At 38.7% G+C, this 15,325-nt stretch overlaps 1 long non-coding RNA gene across 5 annotated transcripts; it reads left to right on the top strand.

The window, feature by feature from the left end:
• Positions 1-1,647: 1,647 nt before the first annotated feature.
• Positions 1,648-15,035, top strand: LOC112990489 (uncharacterized). Of its 5 annotated transcripts, none has more exons than XR_010391045.1 (5): positions 1,648-1,870; positions 9,931-10,090; positions 10,561-10,677; positions 11,058-11,168; positions 12,467-15,035. It is a non-coding gene; the product is annotated as an uncharacterized LOC112990489 (long non-coding RNA). The 5 variants fall into 5 exon arrangements; XR_003261088.2 differs by lacking the exon at positions 1,648-1,870 and adding an exon at positions 1,957-2,169; XR_010391046.1 differs by lacking the exon at positions 1,648-1,870 and having other exon boundaries at positions 2,178-10,090; positions 12,467-12,600; positions 13,344-15,035.
• The last annotated feature ends 290 nt before the right edge of the window (positions 15,036-15,325 follow it).

Here is a 15,325-nt window from a genome sequence, read left to right as displayed (position 1 = left end):
AAAGCATTCTCTTTTCTCTCACTCTGGAATGACTGACCTGCTCCAGTTACGGGTGCTGCTGAACACAGACAAGACAGCACAGAAAAAACAAAACTGCCAGAAAGGCTGAACGAAGAGAAGGAAATCAGATGTGTTTTTTTTTTTTCTTTTTAAACTGAAGCTGGCAAATTGCTTGTTAAACTGTCCCTGTAGAATGATGCAGTCTAAATCAGAAACTGATGTAGTTAGAAATAACTTTATATTGCCTGTCACTTTAAACAAGGGATTACATTCATGATGACTTGATTGATTTTGTAATTCTGAAGTTATGACAGCATGAATTGTGCCCAAATATAAAATCAGTGAGATGAAATAAAAGGAAAACTCACGCTAAAAAGCAGAGGAACATCCCAAAGAAAAGTTTAGATTTGTGCAGTTGAAGAGTCTGCTTGACAGACCTGGCCTGTTTTATAAGCTCTTAACTTCTGCTGCAAAGATTCAACTCCAGTTTTATAGCTACTGAAAGCTTTAGAGCTGCGATTTTATTTGAAAACTACTATTGTCAGATGTTATCTACAGGTTGTGAATGTTGGGTTTTATATTTATTTATATGATTTCATCCAGGACTGAGGCTAGTCTTGGAGAGTCACAGGAAATACAGACTGCTACATGAATCTCAGTCTTGCTTTAACCATGTGTGCATTAGACTTGGGGGAAACCCACTGCACCGGTCTCACTTGCCTTCTGAAAAACAACAGGCCCAATTGGGAAGGGGCGTAGACTTGTGACCCTCTTCTAGAGGGCAACTGAGTATGTTTGTATCCAAATTTGTATGCCAAAGATCTGGGGATTGCCCTCATCCCACCAAAACAGTGCAACATAACCAACATATATATTCAGCTATGCCAAAAAGAAGGGGTGTATCTTTTTAAGCAACATAATTCTATTGATGTGAGGCCACCTGTCAACATGAGCCCCGTACAAATTACAGATACAATCCTTTTTTCTCCTCTATCCTGACTAATATATCCACGCTGGGAAAGCTGCGGTTTAGACAGCAAGGCTCAGCCAAAGGGATATCCAACACACAGAAACAGTTCAAAAGTTTCTTTCATTGTTGTGAACAACGAGCAGCTGTTAAAACCTCAGGCACCAGGGTCTGGTGTTCTCAAATCTGGGTGGGAGAAAAAAACCCAAGTCTTTAGGTCGTGTTTTGTTAAAACAGCAGTCACCACTGCGCCCAGCACGTTCCCAGCGTAAAACACGTAAGCCCGGGCCGGCTTCCCACACTCCCCCCTGCGCCGGGTGTCAGGCGCCCCGCGCGGGGCCGCAGGCTGCCGGGGCGGGGGCAGGCTCGGCCCAGGCCGCCCCCGGAGCGGCTGTCGCCGCCTGACGAGAGGCGGACGAGCACCGGCCTCGGCCTCCCCTCTCCACCCTGCCGTGTGCGGCCCACGCGGCGCGCAGCCCTCCAGTTAAATGCAGCCCTCTCTGCCCTGTTCTGCCTGGCTCAGGGCGGCCGCCCCTGTTTCGCACTTCGCCTTTCCGGCGGGCGCTTCTGCTCGCACCCCCGAGCTCCGCCATGCCCGCGACCGCCACCGCCCGCACCCGGCCCTGGAGGCGACGCGCCGCCGCCTTCGCCCTCCTCAACGGGGCATGCGCGGCGCCTGCGCACTGGCGGCCCCCGCACGGGGAGGGAGCGCCGGGGCGGAGATGGGGCGCCGGGAGCGCTATGGGGCCCTGAGGCTGCGGCCGCGCGGCGGAGGAAGCGCTGCCCCGGGGGCGCGGGCGGGCGGGCGGCAGCATGGACGGCCCGGCAGCCCTGGGCTCCGGCGGGGCGAGCGCGAAGCGGGGCGGGCGCGCCGCCGAGGAGGAGAGCCGCGACGAGCCCAAGGTGGTGAGCGGGGGGCGGCGCGGCGGGGGGGCCCGAGGGGGGCCCGGGCGCCCTCCCGGGGGGGCCGGCAGCGGTGCGGGCCGCGGTGCGGTGAGGGCCCGGGGCGTCGAAGAGCTCCAGCTGTGCTGGAGCAGCGGGGACCGGTGGCGATGCTGGTGCTGCGTGCTTCTGCAGGTGACTGCCGAGTGCACGTGAAAATGGTTTGAAATCGTGTATTTTCTGTCTTTAATGAGAAGAGCTATCACAGCGGGCAGATCGGACAAGCTTTCGAGTGCACAGACCCTCATGAGGACTGTGGGGTAGGACACTCGAGTGTCTGAAAGTTTGTTTGTTCACCTGTTGTGGTTATGCTGTTTGGTTTAACAGGAGACATCTCTACTTCTGAACCTCATAACTTGAAGCAATAGGTGCCTTTTAAAGCTAATCTTAGCTTTACACACTGGAGTGTGTCTCAGGTTATAAATGCAGCAAAAACCAGTGAGTAACAGCAGTGTTGATTACTAATTGTTTACTTCTGTTATTTGCATTTACTTGTTTTAACTTTGCATTAACTTGTCTTAGCTGAATTTCCTGGTGGGAGTTGAAGAGAAGCGGTGGAGTGGACTCCTTAAACTTATCTGACGTTTCGTATCGAGTGGAGTACTAGTTGCAGAGTTTTGTTTAACTTCTGCAAGGTTTTCCGCAGATGGTAGTAAAATTAAGTTAATACCTAAGTGCTTTCACCTTGTGTCCCGTTGATCAAGCAGGAGAGCCTCGGGAAGCTGTTAAGCATGAAAACTGCATTTCTGCATTATTGAACACTGAGTTAGGATGCGGGTACAGAGGACATTAAATTGGTAATGTATGAGATATAAAAAAGCTGCTGGAAATGTCAATTATTTAAGAGGATGACAGAAAGCCAGAACACTGAATAACTTAAGATCTGCTTGTATTAAAAGTGACCATGTATATCTTAACCAAACATAATCGAATGTGATGTCTTACTTTATTATATAGTCTTCTTACAAACAAACTCATACTTTCTTGCACAGTCATAATAGAAACAAACTTCTTACAGCTAAACTAGCTAGGAGGGATAGTTGAAGATGCCTACAGAGAAGTTTTTGAAAAAATCTTTGGTGTAGTGTGCAGACACAGGAAACTGCTTCTATTTGAAGCCATGGAGACGCATTTGAATTTCTTTCTAGCTGAGGAAAGCACTTTGTTGTGTAATAACTATCCAGTTTTAAAAATCAAGTGTGAAATGAGCTCAAAATTGCATTAAGCAGACCATTTCCATTGCTTGTTTTCTTCAGTCCTTCTGGAATCACTGGAGTAGACTTTAATTTTTTTGTTACATTTGGTGAAAAAATATATTAGCGTTAATACTTGAGTTCTTATGCAGTCATGCGTGCTTTTGTTTCTTGAGGAAATCATTACAGCTGAATGAGAGCGTGGATTTGAATAGTGGTGCATTATTTGAATTAGATACCTTCTGGAAGATAACCTTGACTTGAGATAAAGTGACTACCTTCTGATTATATAACCAAGTGAATGCATTGACTGGGAAGGTAGATGTATTTTGGACGTGATCTACACAAATTCTGTATAAAACTTAAGTGAAATAGTCTCTCTCTGAGGAAGAAAAGGGGTGGGCTGAATTCAGGTGGGCTCTAGGCTCTTGAGGCAGTGTGAGTGAATGGACAGCCAGATGTATCAGTTACTGCTGTCTTCTTCCAAAGGAAGAACAAGACTGTAATCAAAGGGAAGGCTTCATCTACTATATAAAAGAATTATCGTGATAAATTTTGCTGGCTTTAATTTCGAATGAGGAATTTGTTCAGCTGAGGTTAGCAATCTCTTTAGGTACTCAGCAACCTTACTTGTACCCCATCCCACTTCTCTTCACTGTAGAAATAAGATTAAGGGAGTATTGGGACTTCTGTAAGAAAATTCTTGGTATTTGTATAGATGTGAAATTGTCACTGAGTTTGTACATAAAGCATATGAAGAGCTTGGTATGGAGATTTTCTTGCTTCAGCTTCAAAACTTAGGATTCACCAAGTTACAATTAAGTTACATAGATGAATCAAAATCACTTTTTCAATTTGAGAGAACTTGTGCTAGAAATAGTTTTCTATTAGACAGTTCTTAGGTTGACGTTTATGTGCACACATTTAAAAAAAAAAAAAAAAAAAAAAGCAAAGCAGTCTGAATTAGAACTCCTATTCCAATATTTTTTCCTTTGGCTCATTTTGAGAGTCATTCAAGTCTAATAATATGTTGAACTTGACAGACTGTGCAATTAGAATTTAATACCAGTCTTTATACTAATAATGTATAAACTGGAGTATTTTTGCTAAGATTTAATGTCCTAGCTTGAGCACACATCACTGCTGCTGAAAGAAGTGGTTTCACCTTTTTTTTTCCCACATCATTTTGTTGTTCTGGCACAGGGACTGGAGGTAGGAATGAGTGTTTGGTGTTTTTGTTGTTTATTTTTGTTTACAATGAAATGGGTAGGAAAAAAACCAGATTCTTTTGGTAATGAATCATCTGTTCTTACGTCAGTACTGAGTATAGGCAGGTCTGAGATAGGAATGAGCAGCTACATTCATTGCAGCAGCATACGTTGGTTTGGCAGTGTGCTTGTTCTGCAAAATGAAGTTTTGTTTAAAGATGAACCTCTTACACTAGGGGAAGCAGAAATTTCCCTGACAACTTTAATTTAGTCTAGGTTTGTTAGCCCTTAGCTTAGATGTTGTTTGCTGTCCCTAACACTACTATATCAGGTGAGAAGTATGTAGTTCTGTTGCATTTGTAGGAAACAGTTAAGTGCCTGAAAGCATTGGATCTGATTGATTTATGTTACTGTAGCTAAGTTGAACCCAAACTCATCTCAAGTGGCTCATCTTTCCTAGCTGAGAAAATGAATCCAGGCTTTTTACAAAAGTTCATGGCAGAAGAGTAGGAGACAGCGGTCACAAATTGAAACAGGGGATGTTCTGACTGAATATAAGCAAAACCAAACCAAATGAACAAACAAAAAAACCTCACCAACCATTCCAAGGATGGATAAGCATTGGAGTGGGTTGATCAGAGACACTGTGGAACCTCCATCCTTGGAGGTTTTCAAGACCTGATTGGACAAAGCCCTAAGCAGCCTGGTTTGAGTTTGGTGTTGACCCTGCTTTCTGAGGAGATTGGACTAGAGACTTGAGCACCTTCTGAACCTCTGTGATTTTATGAATTAATTATTGAAAGAGGTGTTAAAACAGGATTTGCAGTGCTGCTGAAGTGAACACTGCTACCTAGAAGTTAATGCTATTGGATGTGGTTAGAAATATCATTTTTTTGCCTAATTTTATAGTGTTTTAATATATCCTGTCAATTTAGCAATAGCATAAACAGAAACACTTCTGTGCATGTGATGGCTAGTGCCAAAATACTCACGAACTCTTAATGTTTATCCTAAAAGTTTTGGAGGTGGTGTGGGGGTGCTCTGTTCCCCTGCAAGCTCAGTTCAGGTTTGTGTGGCAACTGTTCAGACTGATAGATGCTCCACAGAGCTGCCAACTAAATTCCTGTAAGAGATTGTTTTGTTTTTAATAGTAGGTTGAGGGAAAGATCTTGTATACTGTGAAAAGCAAACGGTTGGGGTTAAGAGAAAGCTTATTTAATTGGAGAGCAAATAGATTTGATGATCCCTCCTAAAGGGAGCAACTTGTACTTTGTTTTAGAAGTAGAGATTACTTGTACTTCTTGTGCAAGTCCTTTAAACCCTGAGGGCTTTGAGGTGAATCACAAGCTAAAGACTCAGGTTCTGACTAATGTGCCATAAGCTTGTGTCAGGCAGTAGGATAAAAGTTTTTATTGTTTAGCTTATATACAGAAGGTTAACAGTGTGCTTGGGAGAATAGGTTTCCCAGTTACATTACTCTTAAGTGCAGGAGTTAACAAATGTTTTAAATTGGACGTCAATAGTATCAGTCACTGTCAGACAGGCAATGTGCTATGGGACCTGTATGCTTGGTGATAAACATCCCATCATCTTCTTTACCTCCTCAGGCTGTTTGATGTCATTCTCCTGTAAAGGAATATTATGTCCTTTACATGTCACTCATTTAGATGGTTGTATACTGCATAAGCAAACTTATCAGTCTGTGTTGAGCAGAGATACTGGCAAACGAATGAAACATTACGTTTGAGACCATAGTGTGTCTAATAGTCAGTGCACGTGTGCAGGGGATTCCTGGGTAGCTTCAACTGTGTGCTTGGGTAAAAGATGAACTGAAATGCTTGTCTTTTAGAAGATCCTCAGTCTTACTAGATCAAAGTCAAGTTATTCCAGTAGGTGAAACTGGGCTAAGGTGCAATTGTTACTGAAGAATGAACTTGACACCTTCTGGAAATTTGTTTGTTGCAGAAAATGATATTGGTATTAAAGCAGGCACTAATTGTAGTATGTTAGAGTTGGGCACACTTGGTACTGGTGTTCAGCCGAATGCTTTAGCTTTTAGTGCTAACTGATATTGATACTGTTTAGGTGAGACGATAGATACAGTGATAAGCCTATCTGCTTGTGGTAATTAAACTTTCTGGAGTACTTCTTGTAAGACAAAACAGTTGAACCTTGCTGTACCATGCAGGAAGCTTTACAAGCAGAACCGATTCTATCTGGGCAATGAGAAAGACAATTATAGTGAAAACTGACAGTGTACACATCAAATAAAAGTGATGCTTGCTTAGAGTTGAAGCACTGGGGTGCTGAATGTTGAAGTTATTTAGGATGAGCTTGCAATTTATGTATTTATATATTTATTTTACAGATAGCCTGTAAAATCTGTTAATTATACTGTGATTGCTGATGACCCAGGTTTGTATGTGAAGGAAAGGATAGGCTTAAAAATGTTGTGTTAAAAATGACTTCATCATTTCTGCATCAATTGAAATTCTTTAGAGGTGAGCAATACTGGTTAATAAAATCCCTCTAATTGTTTTTATCCCTGTCCAAATCTACAGGTAAAGTGGAAAAGAAAGAGATTGCCCTTACTGCTGAGGCAGCTGACAATTTCATTTGGTCATTCATCACTTTACTTTAGTTCAACCTTAAAACCACAAGAAGTTAGGAATTGACTAAACTGAATTTTTTGCACAATTGTAAACAACTTGTATATCTAGGTCATATTTTGTATTTTTTATCACTTAATAATTTTATTGGGGGAAAAATTTCGGCGAAAAAATATAAAGGATTCATGATGAGAAGAACAGATTATTTTGATAAAAGATTAACAGAAGCTGTGTAACAATTTGTATCAATTTAGGAAGTTGCAGGTAGGCAAACCTAGTTTGGACCAGTTTAAACTTGCATGTTGTTTTTGTATCAAATGCATCTTTCACTTAAGGTCTTGTGAATTGAGTACCTTTTTCACTACGATATTGGTGCAATAAGTATCTTTAGATCCCTTGCTTTCAAGCATAACTTCCTAGCAGGTAAACTAGCTAAATCTTGCTTGACAAAAGCAGTACTAACACAGTTGGTTATGCAAGTTTATTCTAGTTTTTAACTATTAATTCATTGTATGGGAAGAAGGGATGAAAATGGAAGAAATGCTTAAGCAGTTGCTTGCTACTTCAAAAAATAACCTGAATAGAATACCTACAATTGCTTGTCAGCATTTGTGATTTTGATCAGATTGTGTGCAGTTTGGGCTTAGAATATTAAAATGACCTTTAAAAAGTCATGTTAAACATCTTGGCTGAAAGACAGAGATCTAGAATGGTTAAAATGCATTTGCCCTTCATCTTCTTGTATACTCACCTATATCTTAGGTGTCTTTCGAGGGAAACTTCTAACAGCAAAATAGTTGATCTATTACCATCTTTGACCACAGTGGAACACCACATTCTGGCAGTCTCATGTACCGTTGTGGATTTTCACGGCATCTTGCCTAGCAAATTAGAGTGAGACTTGGATATAGAATATATCCAAAAATATAGCAGATGCATTTAATACTCATGCGCTGAGTAAATCCAGATTATCATCTGGATTCAGAGCTGCCAAAATGGTTTAGTAAACAGTATTTTAGATAGCTAACAATTTTTTTAGTTTTTTAATATATGACAAGAAATATTTAAATTTTGTTTAGAAAAACTGGACTATTTTTTCATAATATTACTTTACTATACTTGCGTAAAAGTGGTAATTTTTAAAATGTTGCACAGTGCTGTCATTGCTGAACATAAATCAGTTTTAGCTACTCATTGACAAATAAAATACACTAAGTATTTTTTAGTGATTTCAGCTCTAGTTCTTGTAAAGTAAGAGCTGTCAAATGTTACTCTTTACCTTAAGTCAATTAAAATCTTTATTAGAGAAGAATGTTTCAGAAATGGATTAAAAATGCAGTCACGGTTCTTTTGACGTCTGCAGTGTGTGACATGATGTCACATGACATGTTTATCCTCTTTGGACAGCAGCAGATGTTGGGTTTAGAATTGTTGATTCCTAGGAAGGCAAACTGCTATCAAGAAAAGCTTGTGAATATACCATTTTCAGAACTTCAGCTACTTTGAGATTTTGTAGATAAAGGTAGCTATCTTAGGATATAGATTTATGTATAGAATTTTAGTGTAGAGAAGCTAAAATGCTTGGATCGCAGCTAAATGCTGTGATTTTACAAGAACGGAAGAAGAACTCAAAGTTGGTGACACTTGTGAACTGACAGGGATTCAGAGATTTCTCATGTTTTGTGACCCCTTTCGTGCACAGGGTGAAATATAATGCAGCATATATATAATATGCCCAATATAGTGTGTGTATATATATATAGTTTTTTGAACACCTTGTGGTACTGACATCCTTAATACCTGACAGGGTCTCAGGGTCTTTCCTGGCTGAGGAAGAGAAAGAAGCATGAAGCAGGAGTAGTTCAGAATGGGTGCTAATATTAATAATCAAATATGTCCAGGGAGATTTAATATGTCCAGTGAGATTGAATAGTGCATGCTTGGTCAACTCAAGCATGTGGAGCTGGGATGAAGATGCTGTCAGGTCCTGCAAGATTGTTCGTGGGCTTGCGGAAGGAGGGAGTATTTGAAAACCATTCCAGTTCAGCTGCTTTTCTCTAGTTTTCTTTAATGTAAGGTCTTCATGACTAAATTTGCCAGGGTCTTAAACAAACAAAAAACCCTTTAATTACTTCACAGCTCTGTTTTGTAGAAATGGTGTGAACTCTTAAAGCATAACTGAGTAGAAGTGTAACAAAAGCCTGCAGTCATAAAGACGCCAATCAGATTTACTCTGGAAGAGCTCTTTGTAGCAGAGCCGAGCGCTTCGTGGGTCCAGGTGGAAAGGACTGCTGCTGCTTTGTTTGCTCTAGTGCAGTCAGAATTGCAGTGCGAGGATAAGGCTCACTACCAGGATTTTTTGGCAGCAGTGCTTGCTTAAACAGTCTCCATGCTGATCTCTGTGCTAAACTTGCTAAAGCTTTTGTGTGGCAGTGTGACAAACAAGATCAAGACTGATCTGGTCAAAAAAATCCCCTTTATTTTTATTCTCTTTGTGGATTGTTTACTGGAATTAGTATGGCCAGAGCTATGGCAAACTGGAACTCTTCCTTTTCTACCAGTTTGTCTGAGTTCATCCATTATTGCTATTAAAACACCATTGTGTCTGCTTTTCAGCCCTCTTCTGATGGTAGCTGTTTATTTGGACATGATGTGAAAGCATTGCAATGCCTGCGAGCTGGTAGATCTGAAAAAGACTTGTTACGGCAATTGGTTTATATTAACATATAGATTACAACTTAATACATGAACTCATCTGACTTGTAAAAATTGAGAAATGCCTTAGAAATTCAGGAATGAGTCCCTACATGGAAAATGTTATAGGATTTGGTAGAGCTACTGAAGGTAAGGTATTCAGTCACCTGGGTATGGTGGTATTTGGTTTTAAAGATGTAGTGAATATTTTAATATCACCACTGCGCCTTCACTGTTAACTAAAACAAAAATGCCCTGAAGAGTTTGTAGTAGATAAAGGCTCTTTCTGTGTAAACAGGAAATTATTTTTGAATTAGTTTCAGAGCCTTTTTGTGGATGGGAGCGAGGGAGGAGAGAAGAGGAAGGCAGTTTCCTCCTTGATCCCTTCGGTGGTCCACAGAACAAGCCGCTGGAGACATGAGATGGTGGTGGAGAAGGTCTTATGCATGCTGAATGTACGATGCACGTTTGCTGCTGGTAAGTGTCCTCATTGTCGTGTTACCAGATATGGAAGACATCCCGCCCCCCCACCCCCCTTCCCCGGCCACTTACCACTGCCCTGGGCTGACATATCATGTGCCCACTGCTTCTTGCCTCCCTGCCATTTATCATGCCCCCTTTCCAGCGTATCACCCCTCCCACTGTGTATCACCCTCTCCTGGGCATCTCTTCCCCCTACCACAGGTCAGCCCCCAGCCACTTATCGTGCTGCCCTTCTGACATACCATGCCCCACCACCACTTAGTATGCCCCCCTCAATATCATGCACCCCCCCGCCCCTTATTGATATTGTCTGCCTATTTTAATTGAACAGCTGTGCATTTTAACTGATTCAATTTAAAACATTGGCCTGTAGTGTGAGACTTCAGGCATTTTGCAAAAATGCTATGCAGGAGGAGAAGGTACACACCTGGTGATTTTATTTTGTTTTTTTTTTAAATCTCCAGTTACTGCAAAAACAAGTTTCATTCAAATTGAAGAACACTGAGGAGGAAGAGAAAGAGTAGTAATGTGGAGATGTAGCATGGGAATAACCTTCTGAACTAAAGCTTGGTCCTTTGCAGGTGATACAATTTTGAAATAGCAGGAGCACTTGCAATACAAAAGCAGAACAGTATTTGATATTGCTTATACTAGCTGAAGCCAGATATATGTGAAACATAATAAATTTGATACCACTGTAATTATTTCCCTGTGTGTTTGCGTTGTAAAACCTAGACATACAGAGGTTTATGCGACCAGCATGCTATTGCCTCTTTTGTAGCTGTGACATTAGACAAAGCTGTTTTCCTTGTGTTCTGAAGTTTTGTTATGTTTTTTATGGCAATGTCCATCTCTTTACATCTGTTTTTATAACTTGAGTAAACTGAAATAGTCAAAGACAATAAGAATTTATTTTCATTCCATTCTTAATAAAAGTTTTTGCCTATATTTCTGATTATAGGTAGCCTGTATGCAGTTCATCAATGCCCTTGTTACATCTCCAGAAGATCTTGATTTCAGGATGCACTTGAGAAAGGAGTTTTTACATTGTGTGCTGAAAAAAATATTGCCTGTAAGTAGTTTGTCTGTATATAGGAACTGATCTCAATTAACTATCTGTAGTTTTTGAAAATAACCTTGTTGAAAGCAGTGCCAGTGAAAAGTTGGGCCCTGGGGAGGTCAGAGCTAGAAAGGACTATCGGTCCCAGTCTACTTTTGTTCTGCATAGCTGCAAATAGTTTTGTTACTTTCAGCTAGCAGTTAAGATGTGGTAATGTTCTGAAATGTAGCAATTTTAGTTTGTGTATGCACTAAAAGTATAGTGAAAAGGGTGATTTAGGCTTTCATTAGTTGTGTAGACCAGAATGGCGGTTGGGAACAAGTCAGTATATATTAGAAATTGAGTTAAGATAGTAATAAAATTAGGCAGAATGAGTGCAGTGGCTTAGGAGTGTCATTGCAAAGGTAAGGTTGTTTTTTTTTCTTTTTTTTTTCTTTTTTCTTTTTCTTTTTTTTTTTTTTTTTTAAGTACCTCTTAACCAAGAAACCATTTTGATGACTACAGCAAGAATATGTATAGTTAAGCTACTGAGCATTTTGCCACAAAAGTTGTGAGGAAAATAAACAGTACTTGCTTATTTTTGTCTGAAATGGTTTATACTCTAACTTTCAAGATACCAAGTTTTGGATCATCCATGTTTGTCAGGAATAAAAACCTTTAGTTTTTAGCATGTTCAGGTTTGAGATCATTACTGATTTGTGTGTGTCAAATTTTCTTAGGATATATTTGTGAGCTTCAAGTTTTATATGATGTAGGAACGTTAATATGATCGGCTGGTTTTATTTGCTGCAGAATATCTGAAAGCTTAAGGAACTCTAATTTTAGTCTTTTTTTTTTTTAATACACTTACTGCAAGTTAGTTTTTACACAATCACTAAATATTTCGAAGGCTTAAGAACTGTGGGGATGGATGGAGGTGCAAATAAACTGTACTGTAATGATTCATGATAGAAAACTAAAGTATCAGGATGTTAGTACATTCTATTAAAGTTTAAGAGCAATTAAGATATAGTGATAACAAAAATCTTATTTCTAAAAAATTTTGAAGAGCTAGTGTGTTGAGTTTCTATCTCTAGTCAGTAATTATTTAACACTTCACAAAAGCTGTAATATCAACTAAAACCAGCCAATGCTATCTTGCTGTTTGTTTATTCTTAGTGTATTGTTAATTACAACATATATATTGAGCTCAGATCATTAATTCTGCAGGGAATGGATGTGCAAGGTAGAGGAGTGCTTTTCTGCATTACACAGCAACTCTCTTCATGATAAAGCATTTTAAGACTTTTTATGCTCTTATCTGTGCTTAGGGGAAACGTTTCAAGAAATTTGTAAGTGAGCAAAAGTTTCTGGAGTGAGAAGATTTGGGAAGAAGATCCGTAATTCTTGGTCTCTTTCTCTGTCCAGATACAAAATATGCTTCTCTGGCTTTCAAACAGAATCGGTATGAGTTCCACTTTTTTCTGGCTATATAAAATTAGCATCCAGTTGTGTATGTCTAGTTCCAGGCCAATTTTCATTTAAAGCATAGAGTGTACTCACACTAATGGCTTTTGAACTAGTGTTGCTTTTTGTGTGATGTGCCTAGCAGGAAGCTAAACTTGCCTCTTAGGTGTGTTGGAGAAATTATTCTGTATTTCTTATAAGGAACACTTCCCCCCCGCCCCCACCTCCAAATACCTTTTTTTTTTTTTTTTTTTTTTTTTTTTACTTCTCGTGTAAGTATTTCTGAGAATGCACTATAGATGTTTTTATGCTGTGATCTAGATTAACTTCTAACGACAAAAGTTGTAAACATCCCTCATTTACACTTCTTTAGCCTTCTTTAGTTGTCTTTCCTTGATGTCTTGAAATATTCTTATGCAATGTTTTTTTAAGAAGAACTGACATTGACAAGACTGAATCGTCAACTATGTTTTATTGAGAGAGCTCAACTCTATTATGTTTTGTTTCTTTTACAGCTTATGCCTGCTATACTGGCTGATATTTTTGCCCTACTTTTTATCAGCTGTGCAATAATATTTAAAAAAAAATCAGAAAATCAGTTACAACTTATTCTTTTTAAAATGTGTTTTCTGCTCAGAACGTTAATATATTATATTTTGCAATGATGTAATCTTTGAAGGGGGGAAATTGTTGCTTTAGGAAGAAATGGAAAATTAAGATACGCTATGCCTTGAAAAATAGGATTTGAAAGGTAACGAGAATGAAGAGCTTGATATTCAGTTGAAAGTGTTTGAAAACAAAGAAGACGACTTAATTGAGCTGTCACATCGTCTCAGTGATATCGAAGCCGAAATGGAATATCCTTTATAGAAATGGTGTTCTAATGTGTTGATTAGTAGTTTTATTTAAACCTAAGGTAGCCTTCTCTACATGCAGCTGATTGTCACAATTACATCTCTTCCTAAGGATTTTCACAAGCAGATTTCATTTCACTTGCTTTTGTTAGAAATTTAGTTAGAAAATTAGCGTCTGTATTGATATAGTTCTCTTAAATGCAAGTCATTAGGAACTGAGTTAATTTTTCATAAATATCAATTATTAAACTAAATACTCTGTTGGTTTGTAATATGTAAAGATGTAAAATTACACTTGAATTTTAAGTCTCATTAAAATGGCAGGTTTGATAACTAAATTAGAACAATTTTTCAAGTGGGTTTTTGAAACAATTAAAATATATGCCTTCTGTGGGTGTGAAACAGCAGTAAATTTCAAGTTACATGAGTCCAGAACTCTTACTTGACATTGTCTGAATTTGGAAAAAGTGCTAGGTAGTACTGAAGAAATGGAGAAATATGGGAACCAATGAAGGGGGTATAAAATCAGTAGCATGTAAGATTGTTGTTGCATTATAGTTGCAGAAGACAATTTTGGGAATTGTCTTTAAGAAATTAAAATGATTAACCAGTGTGCTTTTTGCCAATAGACAGGCTTACTTCAAAATAAAAATGAAAACTGTGTGAAATATGCTTATAGGATTTTATGATAATGAGTATACAGTGCAATTTTTCTCAGTAGTTATGAAACATGTTTTAATTGTTCAATAGGGAACAAAGGTTCTGTGGGTAATTGTAGTTGGAAAAGGATATTTATTAATAAGGGTAGTAGTTCAGAATGTTAAAGGGTTTTATATTAATTATATGAATGCTCATATAGGTAACTTTTCTAATTCTTATGCATTTCCCTGACAATATTTGCACTGATATTAATAAAGTATATCATCTGTTGTATAATATGCTGAAAGATGCATCTTCTGAAAACTGCTTCCCATTAGTTCTCCAACATTTTCTTCCCATCGGGCATGATTATTATGTCCAGTAGGAATCAGCTGTCTTTGATTTTTGGAGTGGGGAGTAGGGGAAGAACAGTATCTTTAACAGTGTAAAAGTACTGCATACAAAGTCTTGTTTTGAAAGATAATGCTTTGTTGTAAAGAGATACTAAAAATGATTGTGTGAGATGAAGAAATTGAGTTAAATAAAACCTGAGAAATCGTCAATGTTTTTGTAACGTTTTTATAATTTGAAAGTGTGGAATATCACCAGTTTAGCTTTCATGGTTTTTTACTATGAGAGCTTTATGCTATGTGAAATTGAGATGTAGTACCTTGGGCTGGTAAGACCTGATAATTTTGGGCACAGAATCCTGTAGTCTTAGAGATTCCTGATGTTGTAGTATAGAGATGTATATCAAGGAATTAAATTAAGTTTTTGATTTACTAATTCAGTAAGTAATTGAATAATGGAATGGAATTCAGTGTATTGAGAGTCTGCTAAATAATTGCTGGAGTGAACATTGATAATATTTAATAAGTTGTGTTTTTTATTGTCTGGCAAAGTATGAACTAAAAGTAAAATATAAACTAAAAGTATACCATATTTTGTGGAACTCTCAATTTTTTGGATATCCCTTTGAGAAACTGACAATGATGTTTTATTAGCCAACATACAAATAAGGCTTTTGACTGGAGCCTTTTACTGGCGATTGTGTAATTCATGTATCAGGAGTTACAGTTGGTCTTTTTTCCTCTCCTGGTTGCATACGTTATTATTCATGTTCTTATTATCTTGTAAAATGTCAGACCTCAGTATTACAAGATAACAGAAGAATTCGTTTCACAGCTAGTATTGCACTGCATTGGAATGGACCCAGATTTTAAATGTAGA

The sequence above is a fragment of the Dromaius novaehollandiae genome, chromosome 11 (assembly GCF_036370855.1).
Source record: "Dromaius novaehollandiae isolate bDroNov1 chromosome 11, bDroNov1.hap1, whole genome shotgun sequence".
NCBI classification, from domain to species: domain Eukaryota; kingdom Metazoa; phylum Chordata; class Aves; order Casuariiformes; family Dromaiidae; genus Dromaius; species Dromaius novaehollandiae.
Note: the sequence above shows the minus strand (reverse complement) of the source record. Positions and strands in the feature narration are given on the sequence as shown.